We start from the raw sequence: 18,779 nt of genomic DNA, 5'->3' as shown, positions 1-18,779 counted from the left end.
CCGATCAGAGACTGGTGTCCTCCTGACATTCAGACGTGGGAGAATGAGAAATCATGTCAATATAGCAGCCTTTCTGGTGGTTTCACCAAGTGTGGGCAACACTCTCTATGCCGAGGCAGACTGGTATCAGGAAGTTCAGTCTGGATTGCGATCAAAAATGCAAAGAGGAGGAATTCCTTTTCAGGTGATTTGAATCTTTGGAAATTTCTACCTCTGAGGGTGACGGAAATCAAGTATATTCATAGCTGATATAAACAGGTGTTTGGACTCCAGGGAAGGAGATGGCAGTGAAATTGGGATCAAAGATAATTTAGCAGTGAATTTATTGAATTATACAGTAGACCTGACTTAAGGGAGCAGCCAGCCAACTCTTACTCTTATTTTTTATTCTTAAATTCTTAAAATATAATTTCAGTCATAATGAATAAAAATGAGAATAATCACTAAATTATGATTGAGTTATCTGATTGAGATGCTGATGCTGGTTGAATGTGTCAGAAACATTTATTTTGACTTTATTAAGCAGAATATCATAAGGCATGTCTGAATGACTTTATTTTATAACCTTACAATTGTTTTTGGATGTTATGAATCTCGATACTTTGATCTCATATTATAATTTATCACAAAGGGCCAAAAGCGTCTGTTGTTCTTAACAAAACCCATTCAGCTATCGTCATGCTTTGACTGTCTTTCTAGGAGGATTGAATTGAACTCTAGAAACCCAGAGAAGATCCCACAGCATTTACTTGGAATACAAAGGTTGATTGGAGCATATATAGAAATAAGATTTCTTCCAAATGTTATCCTATTGTTTTTACTGTAGTTCTTTTGGATGTGGTTAAGCAAAACCTTAGATGTTATGGATATTGGTCTGAGTCTAGTGTCAAGAAAAGAGTTAATTTTGCCTTCGATTTTGCATTTTACCCTTAATTTTTTCTTTCCTTTCCTCACACTGAGTGTTCACTGGGTCCCGGTATTTTTCAGTTTGAGGAACGTGATTGATGAGAGCATGAAATGAATGTGAAGATCATTCCACAGGGGTTCCACTGGAAAACTGACGATGAGGAGACACCATGAGCCCTCAAACTCCAAAACCCAGTGCTTCTTCAAAGTCTCAGCTGACAAGAGAGTAAACAAAAATGTTTTAAATGTTTTTTACGTACATGGGAGTGCTGCTTGTTGCTAATATTTGCATCTCATATAAATGTTTTTGAGAATACTTTATTTGTGAGTGCTAAAAAGGTCACCTAATGATGCCATTGCTTCTCACACGAGGTAAGTGTGAATCATAAGTGTGCTCACAGGACACTGGAAGTGAAGGCTAATGGTGCTCTTTCGGTCTGAAAGAAATGTGCACCATTTAAAGTAACACATACTAAAAATCTAGTGGAGTTGCTGCGATCATGAAGGTTACTTCTTTTGAGGAATTATATTCTATTTTTTCTAAACATAATAATTTTAATTAACTTAGACCTTGTCTCCAATAACAATTAATATTCACAAAGATGTAATAGCTGCATTTTTACAAGGTACCCTGATGCCTCAAGTCAGCTCCACTGCTTCTAAGGACACGAAAATGTAAAGTTTAACTTCATTCTCCACAACTAAGATATAAATATCACAGAGTAACTGTCTCCAATCATGAAGATGACATAAGCAGTTTGTGTCAACTATTTCTTGTCACTTATCTGCTCTGTCTCATTCATGGCAAGCATTAATATATAATCTTTCCACAATCTTTTTTTTCATTTTCACCTCCGCAGACATCAAGTAATGCTGCAGTACAAATTATTCCCTAATGTCTGTCATTGTGAATTTGATATTACCCTATACCTCTTCCAGCCTCATTTTTAATGAGAATTTATCATACTTGTGGCTCTTTGAATAAGATTCCACATTTCTAGAGTCTAAAATTATTTTACTTTTCCTCTGTTTTGTATCTGTCTTTGGAGTAATTGTGAGGAAATTAGTGCACAAGGTTTCCACCCACATTTGCATCACCTTTGATCTGAAATTCCACAACTCCGAAAGAGGTACTTCTGATTAAATAAGAGTAGATGAGGCTTCTGACAGCTTTTGCCTAATAATCCTCCAAATCGATCAGGTGAAGATTATGTGAAGAACCGGAATGAGTGTGAAGACAATAGAGAGTAGGTAACTTTCCTTTGGCTACTCACTGGTTCCTGGGAATGGAGAGGCTCTGGTGGCTCTGCACTTTGTAGGAGGTCACCATTGGAACAACGGTCGAATGACAGAGATGGGACTGTGACAAGATACTGTGTCTTCACACCTAATATCCTTTTCACAGCTCCTCGTGCCTTTTCAGCCCACGCTGTCTTCTGATTCACAAGCGTACTCAGGAAATGCAACCTGTCTAAATGAAGCAGGCATGCCAAGTATTCAGGGAGATATGCTGTCACTCAACTTCCATTGCTTTGCTACCTTGCAGATGAGCCTGCCAGTCAAAACCACTCAGCTGGCCATGATTTGGGATGGTACAGCTGGTAGCCAAGCATTACAGGCCTTGAGCTGTTCAATGGATTCCCCGTAGAAAACATCTCCAGCCCCCTTCACTGAAGATCAACCACCTTCCATCCTCTCTCCCGCAGCCACTGGGCAAGTGTTGGATGGCAGCATCGAGACAGGGAAACTGCCAGGAAATCATCCCAAAGGCAAGCACAGTGATCATTTGCTGAACCTTTTATAGACGGTGACAACACGTGAACTTGGTTTAGATTGTTAACTTTGTGGTGGCTTTTAGGAACATTCTGATCATTGACAGTGTGAAGGTTCGATTCGTGACGGTGACTGAGGAGGCTGTTCACTGGTTCCTGGAGCCACACTAGGGTGAGTAGTTGACAGAGGACATACCATAGCTGGAATGGCTGACCATCTTCCATCCTTCCTTCCTACCCCTCCCCTTCCTCTGCCTGTTCTTCAGCTGATCACCTTGTCACTGAGGCGTCCTCACCCAGTACTGCCTGGAGTCGGGGTTCTTCCATCAGTGAGTAATCACTGAAGTTTAGGGAATATCCTTCAGTTCATTGGGATGCTCACTGCTCAAACACAAGAGTACCACCACAAAGTAAACCGTTAGATGAACAGAGAGAGCCCCTGGCCTCTGTGGTGCTGTCGTCATCACCAAGATGCAAGGTGTAAGAAGAATCTGCAGTTCCACCCTCGAAGGAGCAAATGTATTAACATCTACTGGGAAAAAGAATCCATTGCCCGACTGAACTGCATCTGCAGGATTTGGCAAAGATGCCTTTAATGAAGCTCACACATTCCTTCCCGTTGGGGACGAGGTTGGAGACCTGCCTTCTTACCCTAGGTCGTACATGACCTTTGTTCCCAATTATTCTGAATGCCAGATGATAACGGCAGCTGACCGTGATGCTTCTGTAAGATGAATCCGACTCCAGAAGCCGGGGATCTATAAAACCCACCAAACTGAACTCTTCCTGTTTCTGGTGTTCCCACAACCGATGGGCTCACTTTCAGGACTCTTTATCTTGTTATTTCATGTTCTTTCATTTCATGTTATTTAACCCTTGTTATTTATTGCTATTTATTTATATTTGCATTTGCTCAGTTTGTTGTCCATTGATCCTGTTTACAGTTACTGTTCTATAGATTTGCTGAGTATGTCTGCAGGAAATAAAACCTAAGGGTTGTATGTGGTGGCGTATATATGGTACTCTGATAATAAATTTTACTTTGAACTGTCCACAGGGACGAGTAGATCCCAACATGCTGCCATCAAGAACAGCTGAATGAGCTCTGAAGAGTTTCACTGTTTCAGAATGTTGGGATTGGTAGAGAGCAGGGTGACCAACAACATGGGGGTGGATTCTGTCAGCTGATGTCCCCAAACGTGCGTGCACGCATACACAAATGTGTGTGTACTTACTATGTACAAGTCTGTGCAGCGAATCTCAAAGCCTGTGTTTCTGCCCGTGGATGTAGACTGCACTCTGGCAAACCCACGAGGCAACTAACCTACAACAACCACCCCTCACTGAGAGAATTCATGCCCAGATATCTCCTCCTCAGTGAGGAAGCAAGTCTCCTCGACCCTGAGGGATTGCTTAAGGAGGGAGATGTTTGAAGTTTCTGTTGAAACTTAAAGTCAGTCACAATGTTCAGCATTTCCCACATCACCTCCTGCAGATTCCACACCTGGAAAAGACAGGTAGAACTGGAGCAACATCCTGAAGAAACTGGCCAGGAAGTATTGGCAATTCCTTTCAATGAACCTGCTGAGGTAAAGCTGTGACTATCGGAGTACAGGAGACACAAACTGGGCTGGAGCATTGAGCTCTGGAATGGCAATATCAGCATCATATCGACAACACCAGTGGATCTGCACCCTCTGCACACATTGGAGAGGTTTCATTACCCACATTCTAGCGTCCTCAGCAACTTCGCTCACCCTTGAGCTGTGAATATATCAGAATGCTTCACTGGATCTCTCAGCTCTGACCGTGTCTCAGACACAGACACAAAGTAGAAACCTGGAGCCCCTCAAGGAATCTGCCAAACGATTCACCATCGCCTGTCTGGCAGAAGAGGCAGAATATAAAATCTCAGCCCGTAAACTCACTTCCCCTCCATTACCCATGCTGATCCGTGCAAAATCCCTCCCAGAGTATTTGAACAACGTCCAAAAGATGAGCCCCTTGATCTGAAACTGCGTGGTGGGATGCAAGTGCCTGACCCCTGGTGCTTGCCTGGACCGTGTGGGGGAGAGAATCTTTCATGGATCGGCCTCACTGAAATAAACGCTCTCCATGCAAATCTGTCACTGGGAATTTGGCAGTCGAGGGCTGCAGTAAAATCCGAATTTGGCAAGGGGAATGCAGGAAGGGACGGGCACTCCACAAGGACGGGAAAAGCAGGGATAAGGAAATTCAGCACAGAAACCAACCTCCCCCCCATGGATGCTCTCTGTACCTCTCACTGCTTTGGTAAGCAGCCAGCATAATCAGATCCTACCCAGCACAGACACTCTGACTTCTCTCTCCCTCGTGGAAGGTGTAAAAGTCTGAAAGCGCGTAGCATCGGGCTCCCACCCACCGTTATCAGACTCTTCATCTGACATCTGGGGATAAGGTGGGCGCTGGAGCTCACGGCCAGCCTCATTACGATCATGAGTTTACTGTTTGCTTGCTCTGCACTGACCGTGAAGCTTTCACTCTTTATTCCGCGTTGCTGTTGTTTCAACTTGTACAACCGCAATGCTCTGTATAAAGATTTGATCTGTATAGACAGTAAGCAAGACAAGTGTTAATCTGTATCTCTGTAAGTGTGACAGTAATAAACCAGCACCAACAAGCCCATCAGATCCTGATTTGGGAACGTAGGTGCAGAAGGACTCAGCACTTCAATCCTGTTCAGTGATGTGTGGGATCAAGGTGGGTCATCAGCATCGATACCAGACTCCTGTTCTATCCCCAGTTACCTTCAGGTCTTTTCCATCTGGAAATGCACCTATTTCGTTTTTGTATTCGTGAGACATCAAGTGGACAAAAACTAAATTCTTTCTGGAACCACGTCATGGACCCCTATCACCAGGTCCTGCTGACAGGCTGAATTGTGGGTCCCTACAGAACTGCAGTGAAGGTTGGGACATAAGTTTCAAGCAGCATCCCCAGCCCGCCAGTTAATGAGCTGCTGCTAACCGGTTGGAAATGGGAGACCCAATTTTCATATTACACACTATTTATCATCAGCCGGTCAAAAAATTTCGCAAGGTAACCCCTCAGTCATCTGGTACCACAAAGGATTCCATATCCCAACATGTTATGAGATCCTCCATTCCAATTCATGCTTTTCCCATTTTCATAACACCAAGCCTTGATGGTTTACTGATTCTCTGGAGACTGCAGAGAATCATGACCACCTGACCCATCACTGTGGAGACTGTGGATCGATCGGTGATCATGACCACCTTACCCGTCACTGTGGAGACTGTGGATCGATCGGTGATCATGACCACCTGACCCGTCACTGTGGAGTCTGTGGATCGATCGGTGATCATGACCACTTTACCTGTCACTATGGAGACTGTGGATCGATCGGTGATCATGACCACCTTACCCGTCACTGTGGAGACTGTGGATCGATCGGTGATCATGACCACCTTACCTGTCACTGTGGAGACTGTGGAACGATCGGTGATCATGACCACCTTACACGTCACTATGGAGACTGTGGATCGATCGGTGATCATGACCACCTTACCCGTCACTATGGAGACTGTGGTTCGATCGGTGATCATGACCACCTTACCTGTCACTGTGGAGACTGTGGATCGATCGGTGAACATGACCACCTTACCCGTCACTGTGGAGACTGTGGATCGATCGGTGATCATGACCACCTTACCTGTCACTGTGGAGACTGTGGATCGATCGGTGATCATGACCTCCTTACCCGTCACTGTGGAGACTGTGGATCGATCGGTGATCATGACCACCTGACCCGTCACTGTGGAGACTGTGGATCGATCGGTGATCATGACCACCTTACCCGTCACTGTGGAGACTGTGGATCGATCGGTGATCATGACCACCTTACCCGTCACTATGGAGACGGTGGATCGATCGGTGATCATGACCACCTTACCCGTCACTATGGAGACTGTGGATCGATCGCTGATCATGACCACCTGAACCGTCACTGTGGAGACTGTGGATCGATCGGTGATCATGACCACCTTACCCGTCACTGTGGAGACTGTGGATCGATCGGTGATCATGACCACCTTACCCGTCACTGTGGAGACTGTGGATCGATCGGTGATCATGACCACCTTACCCGTCACTGTGGAGACTGTGGATCGATCGGTGATCATGACCACCTTACCGTCACTGTGGAGACTGTGGATCGATCGGTGATCATGACCACCTTACCCATCACTGTGGAGACTGTGGATCGATCGGTGATCATGACCACCTGACCCGTCACTGTGGAGACTGTGGATCGATCGGTGATCATGACCACCTTACCCGTCACTGTGGAGACTGCGGATCGATCACTGATCATGACCACATTACACGTCACTGTGGGGACGTTGGATCGATCGGTGATCATGACCACCTTACCCGTCACTGTGGAGACTGTGGATCGATTGGTGATCATGAACACCTTACCCGTCACTGTGGAGACTGTGGATCGATCGGTGATCATGACCACCTTACCCGTCACTGTGGAGACGGTGGATCGATCGGTGATCATGACCACCTTACCTGTCACTGTGGAGACTGTGGATCGATCGGTGATCATGACCACCTGACCCGTCACTGTGGAGACTGTGGATCGATCGGTGATCATGACCACCTTACCCGTCACTGTGGAGACTGTGGATCGATCGGTGATCATGACCACATTACCCGTCACTGTGGAGACTGTGGATCGATCGGTGATCATGACCACCTTACCCGTCACTGTGGAGAAGGTGGATCGATCGGTGATCATGACCACCTTACCCGTCACTGTGGAGACTGTGGATCGATCGGTGATCATGACCATCTGACCCGTCACTGTGGAGACTGTGGATCGATCAGTGATCATGACCACCTTACCTGTCACTGTGGAGACTGTGGATCGATCAGTGATCATGAACACCTTACCTGTCACTGTGGAGACTGTGGATCGATCGGTGATCATGACCACCTGACCCATCACTGAGGAGACTGTGGATCGATCGGTGATCATGACCACCTTACCCGTCACTGTGGAGACTGTGGATCGATCGGTGATCATGACCACCTGACCCGTCACTGTGGAGTCTGTGGATCGATCGGTGATCATGACCACCTGACCCGTCACTGTGGAGACTGTGGATCGATCGGTGATCATGACCACTTTACCTGTCACTATGGAGACTGTGGATCGATCGGTGATCAAGACTACCTTACCCGTCACTGTGGAGACTGTGGATCGATCGGTGATCATGACCACCTGAACCGTCACTGTGGAGACTGTGGATCGATCGGTGATCATGACCACCTTACCCGTCACTGTGGAGACTGTGGATCGATCGGTGATCATGACCACCTTAGCCGTCACTGTGGAGACTGTGGATCGATCGGTGATCATGACCACCTTACCGTCACTGTGGAGACTGTGGATCGATCGGTGATCATGACCACCTTACCCATCACTGTGGAGACTGTGGATCGATCGGTGATCATGACCACCTGACCCGTCACTGTGGAGACTGTGGATCGATCGGTGATCATGACCACCTTACCCGTCACTGTGGAGACTGCGGATCGATCAGTGATCATGACCACATTAAACGTCACTGTGGGGACGTTGGATCGATCGGTGATCATGACCACCTTACCCGTCACTGTGGAGACTGCGGATCGATCGGTGATCATGACCACCTGACCCGTCACTGTGGAGACTGTGGATCGATCAGTGATCATGAACACCTTACCTGTCACTGTGGAGACTGTGGATCGATCAGTGATCATGAACACCTTACCTGTCACTGTGGAGACTGTGGATCGATCGGTGATCATGACCACCTGACCCATCACTGTGGAGACTGTGGATCGATCGGTGATCATGACCACCTTACCCGTCACTGTGGAGACTGTGGATCGATCGGTGATCATGACCACCTGACCCGTCACTGTGGAGTCTGTGGATCGATCGGTGATCATGACCACCTGACCCGTCACTGTGGAGACTGTGGATCGATCGGGGATCATGACCACTTCACCTGTCACTATGGAGACTGTGGATCGATCGGTGATCATGACCACCTTACCCGTCACTGTGGAGACTGTGGATCGATCGGTGATCATGACCACCTTACCCGTCACTGTGGGGACGGTGGATCGATCGGTGATCATGACCACCTTACCCGTCACTGTGGAGACTGTGGATCGATCGGTGATCATGACCACCTTACACGTCACTATGGAGACTGTGGATCAATCGGTGATCATGACCACCTTACCCGTCACTATGGAGACTGTGGATCGATCGGTGATCATGACTACCTTACCCGTCACTGTGGAGACTGTGGATCGATCAGTGATCATGACTACCTTACCCGTCACTGTGGAGACTGTGGATCGATCGGTGATCATGACCACCTGAACCGTCACTGTGGAGACTGTGGATCGATCGGTGATCATGACCACCTTACCCGTCACTGTGGAGACTGTGGATCGATCGGTGATCATGACCACCTTACCCGTCACTGTGGAGACTGTGGATCGATCGGTGATCATGACCACCGTACCCGTCACTGTGGAGACTGTGGATCGATCGGTGATCATGACCACCTTACCCGTCACTGTGGAGACTGTGGATCGATCGGTGATCATGACCACCTTACCCATCACAGTGGAGACTGTGGATCGATCAGTGATCATGACCACCTGACCCGTCACTGTGGAGACTGTGGATCGATCGGTGATCATGACCACCTTACCCGTCACTGTGGAGACTGTGGATCGATCGGTGATCATGACCACCTGACCCGTCACTGTGGAGACTGTGGATCGATCGGTGATCATGACCACCTTACCCGTCACTGTGGAGACTGCGGATCGATCAGTGATCATGACCACATTACACGTCACTGTGGGGACGTTGGATCGATCGGTGATCATGACCACCTTACCCGTCACTGTGGAGACTGCGGATCGATCAGTGATCATGACCACATTACCCGTCACTGTGGAGACGTTGGATCGATCGGTGATCATGACCACCTTACCCGTCACTGTGGAGACTGTGGATCGATCGGTGATCAAGACCACCTGACCCGTCACTGTCGAGACTGTGGATCGATCGGTGATCATGACCACCTGACCCGTCACTGTGGAGACTGGATCGATCGGTGATCATGACCACCTTAACCGTCACTGTGGAGACTGTGGATCGATCGGTGATCATGACCACCTTACTTGTCACTGCGGAGACTGTGGATCGATCGGTGATCATGACCACCTTACCCGTCACTGTGGAGACTGTGGATCGATCGGTGACCATGACCACCTTACCCGTCACTGTGGAGACTGTGGATCGATCGGTGATCATGACCACCTTACCCGTCACTGTGGAGACTGTGGATCGATCGGTGATCATGACCACCTTACCCGTCACTGTGGAGACTGTGGATCGATCGGTGATCATGACCACCTTACCCGTCACTGTGGAGACTGTGGATCGATCGGTGATCATGACCACCTTACCCGTCACTGTGGAGACTGTGGATCGATCGGTGATCATGACCACCTTACCCGTCACTGTGGAGACTGTGGATCGATCGGTGATCATGACCACCTTACCCGTCACTGTGGAGACTGGGGATCGATCGGTGATCATGACCACCTGACCCGTCACTGTGGAGAAGGTGGATCGATCGGTGATCATGACCACCTGACCCGTCACTGTGGAGACTGTGGATCAATCGGTGATCATGACCACCTGACCCGTCACTGTGGAGAAGGTGGATCGATCGGTGATCATGACCACCTTACCCGTCACTGTGGAGACTGTGGATCGATCGGTGATCATGTCCACCTTACCCGTCACTGTGGAGACTGTGGATCGATCGGTGATCATGACCACCTTACCCGTCACTGTGGGGACTGGATCGGTCGGTGATCATGACCACCTTACCCGTCACTGTGGAGACTGTGGATCGATCGGTGATCATGACCACCTTACCCGTCACTGTGGAGTCTGTTGATCGATCGGTGATCATGACCACCTTACCCGTCACTGTGGAGACTGCGGATCAATCGGTGATCATGACCACCTGACCCGTCACTGTGGAGACTGTGGATCAATCGGTGATCATGACCACCTGACCCGTCACTGTGGAGAAGGTGGATCGATCGGTGATCATGATCACCTTACCCGTCACTGTGGAGACTGTGGATTGATCGGTGATCATGACCACCTTACCCGTCACTGTGGAGACTGTCGATCGATCGGTGATCATGACCACCTTCCCCGTCACTGTGGAGACTGTGGATCGATCGGTGATCATGACCACCTTACCCGTCACTGTGGAGACTGCGGATCGATCAGTGATCATGACCACATTACACGTCACTGTGGGGACGTTGGATCGATCGGTGATCATGACCACCTTACCCGTCACTGTGGAGACTGCGGATCGATCGGTGATCATGACCACCTGACCCGTCACTGTGGAGACTGTGGATCGATCAGTGATCATGAACACCTTACCTGTCACTGTGGAGACTGTGGATCGATCAGTGATCATGAACACCTTACCTGTCACTGTGGAGACTGTGGATCGATCGGTGATCATGACCACCTGACCCATCACTGTGGAGACTGTGGATCGATCGGTGATCATGACCACCTTACCCGTCACTGTGGAGACTGTGGATCGATCGGTGATCATGACCACCTGACCCGTCACTGTGGAGACTGTGGGTCGATCGATGATCATGACCACCTTACCCGTCACTGTGGAGACTGGATCGATCGGTGATCATGACCACCTTACCCGTCACTGTGGAGAAGTTGGATCGATCGGTGATCATGACCACCTGACCCATCACTGTGGAGACTGTGGATCGATCGGTGATCATGACCACCTTACCCGTCACTGTGGAGACTGTGGATCGATCGGTGATCATGACCACCTTACCCGTCACTGTGGAGACGGTGGATCGATCGGTGATCATGACCACCTTACCCGTCACTGTGGAGACTGTGGTTCGATCGGTGAACATGACCACCTTACCCGTCACTGTGCAGACTGTGGAGCGATCGGTGATCATGACCACCTTACCCGTCACTGTGGAGAAGGTGGATCGATCGGTGATCATGACCACCTTACCCGTCACTGTGGAGACGGTGGATCGATCGGTGATCATGACCACCTTACCCGTCACTGTGGAGACTGTGGATCGATCGGTGATCATGACCACCTTACCCGTCAATATGGAGACTGTGGATCGATCGGTGATCATGACCACCTTACCCGTCACTGTGGAGACTGTGCATCGATCGGTGATCATGACCACCTGACCCGTCACTGTGGAGACTGTGGATCGATCAGTGATCATGACCGCCTTACCTGTCACTGTGGAGACTGTGGATCGATCAGTGATCAGACGACATTACCCGTCACTGTGGAGACGTTGGATCGATCGGTGATCATGACCACCTTACCTGTCACTGTGGAGACTGCGGATCGATCGGTGAACATGACCACCTTACCCGTCACTGTGGAGACGTTGGATCGATCGGTGATCATGACCACCTGACCAGTCACTGTGGAGACTCTGGATCGATCGGTGATCATGACAACCTTACCCCTCACTGTGGAGACTGTGGATCGATCGGTGATCATGACCACCTTACCCGTCACTGTGGAGACTGGATCGATCGGTGATCATGACCACCTTACCCGTCACTGTGGAGACTGTGGATCGATCGGTGATCATGACCACCTTACCCGTCACTGTGGAGACTGTGGATCGATCGGTGATCATGACCACCTTACCCGTCACTGTGGAGTCTGTGGATCGATCGGTGATCATGACCACCTGACCCGTCACTGTGGAGACTGTGGATCGATTGGTGATCATGACCACCTTACCCGTCACTGTGGAGACTGGATCGATCGGTGATCATGACCACCTTACCCGTCACTGTGGAGAAGTTGGATCGATCGGTGATCATGACCACCTGACCCATCACTGTGGAGACAGTGGATCGATCGGTGATCATGACCACCTTACCCGTCACTGTGGAGACTGTGGATCGATCGGTGATCATGACCACCTTACCCGTCCCTGTGGAGTCTGTGGATCGATTGGTGATCATGACCACCTTACCCGTCACTGTGGAGGCTGTGGATCAATCGGTGATCATGACCACCTGACCCGTCACTGTGGAGACTGTGGATCAATCGGTGATCATGACCACCTGACCCGTCACTGTGGAGAAGGTGGATCGATCGGTGATCATGACCACCTTACCCGTCACTGTGGAGACTGTGGATCGATCGGTGATCATGTCCACCTTACCCGTCACTGTGGAGACTGTGGATCGATCGGTGATCATGACCACCTTACCCGTCACTGTGGAGACTGGATCGGTCGGTGATCAAGACCACCTTACCCGTCACTGTGGAGACTATGGATCGATCGGTGATCATGACCACCTTACCCGTCACTGTGGAGAAGGTGGATCGATCGGTGATCATGACCACCTTACCCGTCACTGAGGAGAGTGCGGATCAATCGGTGATCATGACCACCTGACCCGTCACTGTGGAGACTGTGGATCAATCGGTGATCATGACCACCTGACCCGTCACTGTGGAGAAGGTGGATCGATCGGTGATCATGACCACCTTACCCGTCACTGTGGAGACTGTGGATCGATCGGTGATCATGACCACCTGACCCGTCACTGTGGAGACTGTGGATCGATCGGTGATCATGACCACCTTACCCGTCACTGTGGAGACTGTGGATCGATTGGTGATCATGACCCCCTTACCCGTCACTGTGGAGTCTGTGGATCGATCGGTGATCATGACCACCTTACCCGTCACTGTGGAGACGGTGGATCGATCGGTGATCATGACCACCTGACCCGTCACTGTGGAGACTGTGCATCGATCAGTGATCATGACTACCTTACCCGTCACTGTGGAGACTGGATCGATCATTGATCATGATCACCTTACCCGTCACTGTGGAATCTGTGGATCGATCGGTGATCATGATCACCTGACCTGTAACTATGGAGACTGTGGATCGATCGGTGATCATGACCACCTTACCTGTCACTGTGGAGACTGTGGATCGATCGGTGATCATGACCACCTTACCCGCAACTGCGGAGACTGTGGATCGATCGGTGATCATGACTACCTTACCCGTCACTGTGGAGGCTGTGGATCGATCAGTGATCATGACCACCTTACCCGTCACTGTGGAGACTGTGGATCGATCGGTGATCATGACCACCTTACCCGTCACTGTGGAGACTGTGGATCGATCGGTGATCATGACCACCTTACCCGTCACTGTGGAGACTGTGGATCGATCGGTGATCATGACCGCCTTACCCGTCACTGTGGAGTCTGTGGATCGATCGGTGTTCATGACCACCTTACCTGACACTGTGGAGACTGTGGATCGATCGGTGATCATGACCACCTTACCCGTCAGTGTGGAGACTGCGGATCGATCGGTGAACATGACCACCTTACCCGTCACTGTGGAGACGTTGGATCGATCGGTGATCATGACCACCTGACCAGTCACTGTGGAGACTCTGGATCGATCGGTGATCATGACCACCTTACCCGTCACTGTGGAGACTGTGGATCGATCGGTGATCATGACCACCTTACCCGTCACTGTGGAGACTGGATCGATCGGTGATCATGACCACCTTACCCGTCACTGTGGAGACTGTGGATCGATCGGTGATCATGACCACCTTACCCGTCACTGTGGAGACTGTGGATCGATCGGTGATCATGACCACCTTACCCGTCACTGTGGAGTCTGTGGATCGATCGGTGATCATGACCACCTGACCCGTCACTGTGGAGACTGTGGATCGATTGGTGATCATGATCACCTGACCCGTCACTGTGGAGACTGTGGGTCGATCGATGATCATGACCACCTTACCCGTCACTGTGGAGACTGGATCGATCGGTGATCATGACCACCTTACCCGTCACTGTGGAGAAGTTGGATCGATCGGTGATCATGACCACCTGACCCATCACTGTGGAGACTGTGGATCGATCGGTGATCATGACCACCTTACCCGTCACTGTGGAGACTGTGGATCGATCGGTGATCATGACCACCTTACCCGTCACTGTGGAGACGGTGGATCGATCGGTGATCATGACCACCTTACCCGTCACTGTGGAGACTGTGGTTCGATCGGTGAACATGACCACCTTACCCGTCACTGTGCAGACTGTGGAGCGATCGGTGATCATGACCACCTTACCCGTCACTGTGGAGAAGGTGGATCGATCGGTGATCATGACCACCTTACCCGTCACTGTGGAGACGGTGGATCGATCGGTGATCATGACCACCTTACCCGTCACTGTGGAGACTGTGGATCGATCGGTGATCATGACCACCTTACCCGTCACTATGGAGACTGTGGATCGATCGGTGATCAGGACCACCTTACCCGTCACTGTGGAGACTGTGCATCGATCGGTGATCATGACCACCTGACCCGTCACTGTGGAGACTGTGGATCGATCAGTGATCATGACCGCCTTACCTGTCACTGTGGAGACTGTGGATCGATCGGTGATCATGACCACCTTACCCGTCACTGTGGAGACGTTGGATCGATCGGTGATCATGACCACCTTACCTGTCACTGTGGAGACTGCGGATCGATCGGTGAACATGACCACCTTACCCGTCACTGTGGAGACGTTGGATCGATCGGTGATCATGACCACCTGACCAGTCACTGTGGAGACTCTGGATCGATCGGTGATCATGACCACCTTACCCGTCACTGTGGAGACTGTGGATCGATCGGTGATCATGACCACCTTACCCGTCACTGTGGAGACTGGATCGATCGGTGATCATGACCACCTTACCCGTCACTGTGGAGACTGTGGATCGATCGGTGATCATGACCACCTTACCCGTCACTGTGGAGACTGTGGATCGATCGGTGATCATGACCACCTTACCCGTCACTGTGGAATCTGTGGATCGATCGGTGATCATGACCACCTGACCCGTCACTGTGGAGACTGTGGATCGATTGGTGTTCATGATCACCTGACTCGTCACTGTGGAGACTGGATCGATCAGTGATCATGACCACCTTATCCGTCACTGTGGAGACTGTGGTTCGATCGGTGATCATGACCACCTTACCCGTCACTGTGGAGAAGGTGGCTCGATCGGTGATCATGACCACCTTACCCGTCACTGTGGAGACGGTGGATCGATCGGTGATCATGACCACCTTACCCGTCACTGTGGAGACTGTGGATCAATCGGTGATCATGACCACCTTACCCGTCACTATGGAGACTGTGGATCGATCGGTGATCATGACCACCTTACCCGTCACTGTGGAGAAGGTGGATCGATCGGTGATCATGACCACCTTACCAGTCACTGTGGAGACGGTGGATCGATCGGTGACCATGACCACCTGACCCGTCACTGTGGAGACTGTGGATCGATCGGTGATCATGACCACCTTACCCGTCACTGTGGAGACTGTGGATCGATCGGTGATGATGACCACCTTACCCGTCACTGTGGAGACTGGATCGATCGGTGATCATGACCACCTTACCCGTCACTGTGGAGACTGCGGATCGATCGGTGATCATGACAACCTTACCGGTCACTGTGGAGACTGTGGATCGATCGGTGATCATGACCACCTTACCTGTCACTGTGGAGACTGTGGATCGATCAGTGATCAGTCCACATTACCCGTCACTGTGGAGACGTTGGATCGATCGGTGATCATGACCACCTTACCTGTCACTGTGGAGACTGCGGATCGATCGGTGAACATGACCACCTTACCCGTCACTGTGGAGACGTTGGATCGATCGGTGATCATGACCACCTGACCAGTCACTGTGGAGACTCTGGATCGATCGGTGATCATGACCACCTTACCCGTCACTGTGGAGACTGTGGATCGATCGGTGATCATGACCACCTTACCCGTCACTGTGGAGACTGGATCGATCGGTGATCATGACCACCTTACCCGTCACTGTGGAGACTGTGGATCGATCGGTGATCATGACCACCTTACCCGTCACTGTGGAGACTGTGGATCGATCGGTGATCATGACCACCTTACCCGTCACTGTGGAGTCTGTGGATCGATCGGTGATCATGACCACCTGACCCGTCACTGTGGAGACTGTGGATCGATTGGTGATCATGATCACCTGACCCGTCACTGTGGAGACTGTGGGTCGATCGATGATCATGACCACCTTACCCGTCACTGTGGAGACTGGATCGATCGGTGATCATGACCACCTTACCCGTCACTGTGGAGAAGTTGGATCGATCGGTGATCATGACCACCTGACCCATCACTGTGGAGACTGTGGATCGATCGGTGATCATGACCACCTTACCTGTCACTGTGGAGACTGTGGATCGATCGGTGATCATGACCACCTTACCCGTCACTGTGGAGACTGTGGATCGATCGGTGATCATGACCACCTTACCCGTCACTGTGGAGACGGTGGATCGATCGGTGATCATGACCACCTTACCCGTCACTGTGGAGACTGTGGTTCGATCGGTGAACATGACCACCTTACCCGTCACTGTGCAGACTGTGGAGCGATCGGTGATCATGACCACCTTACCCGTCACTGTGGAGAAGGTGGATCGATCGGTGATCATGACCACCTTACCCGTCACTGTGGAGACGGTGGATCGATCGGTGATCATGACCACCTTACCCGTCACTGTGGAGACTGTGGATCGATCGGGGATCATGACCACATTACCCGTCACTATGGAGACTGTGGATCGATCGGTGATCATGACCACCTTACCCGTCACTGTGGAGACTGTGCATCGATCGGTGATCATGACCACCTGACCCGTCACTGTGGAGACTGTGGATCGATCAGTGATCATGACCGCCTTACCGGTCACTGTGGAGACTGTGGATCGATCAGTGATCAGACCACATTACCCGTCACTGTGGAGACGTTGGATCGATCGGTGATCATGACCACCTTACCTGTAACTGTGGAGACTGCGGATCGATCGGTGAACATGACCACCTTACCCGTCACTGTGGAGACGTTGGATCGATCGGTGATCATGACCACCTGACCAGTCACTGTGGAGACTCTGGATCGATCGGTGATCATGACCACCTTACCCGTCACTGTGGAGACTGTGGATCGATCGGTGATCATGACCACCTTACCCGTCACTGTGGAAACTGTGCATCGATCGGTGATCATGACCACCTGACCCGTCACTGTGGAGACTGTGGATCGATCAGTGATCATGACCGCCTTACCTGTCACTGTGGAGACTGTGGATCGATCAGTGATCAGACCACATTACCCGTCACTGTGGAGACGTTGGATCGATCGGTGATCATGACCACCTTACCTATAACTGTGGAGACTGCGGATCGATCGGTGAACATGACCACCTTACCCGTCACTGTGGAGACGTTGGATCGATCGGTGATCATGACCACCTGACCAGTCACTGTGGAGACTCTGGATCGATCGGTGATCATGACCACCTTACCCGTCACTGTGGAGACTGTGGATCGATCGGTGATCATGACCACCTTACCCGTCACTGTGGAGACTGGATCGATCGGTGATCATGACCACCTTACCCGTCACTGTGGAGACTGTGGATCGATCGGTGATCATGACCACCTTACCCGTCACTGTGGAGACTGTGGATCGATCGGTGACCATGACCACCTTACCCGTCACTGTGGAGACTGTGGATCGATCGGTGATCATGACCACCTTACCCGTCACTGTGGAGACTGTGGATCGATCGGTGATCATGACCACCTTACCCGTCACTGTGGAGTCTGTGGATCGATCGGTGATCATGACCACCTGACCCGTCACTGTGGAGACTGTGGATCGATTGGTGATCATGATCACCTGACCCGTCACTGTGGAGACTGTGGGTCGATCGATGATCATGACCACCTTACCCGTCACTGTGGAGACTGGATCGATCGGTGATCATGACCAC

The sequence above is a fragment of the Hypanus sabinus genome, chromosome 6, assembly GCF_030144855.1.
Source record: "Hypanus sabinus isolate sHypSab1 chromosome 6, sHypSab1.hap1, whole genome shotgun sequence".
Classification (NCBI taxonomy): Eukaryota; Metazoa; Chordata; class Chondrichthyes; order Myliobatiformes; family Dasyatidae; genus Hypanus; species Hypanus sabinus.
The sequence above is the reverse complement of the archived record's forward strand: the minus strand, read 5'-3'. Positions refer to the sequence as shown.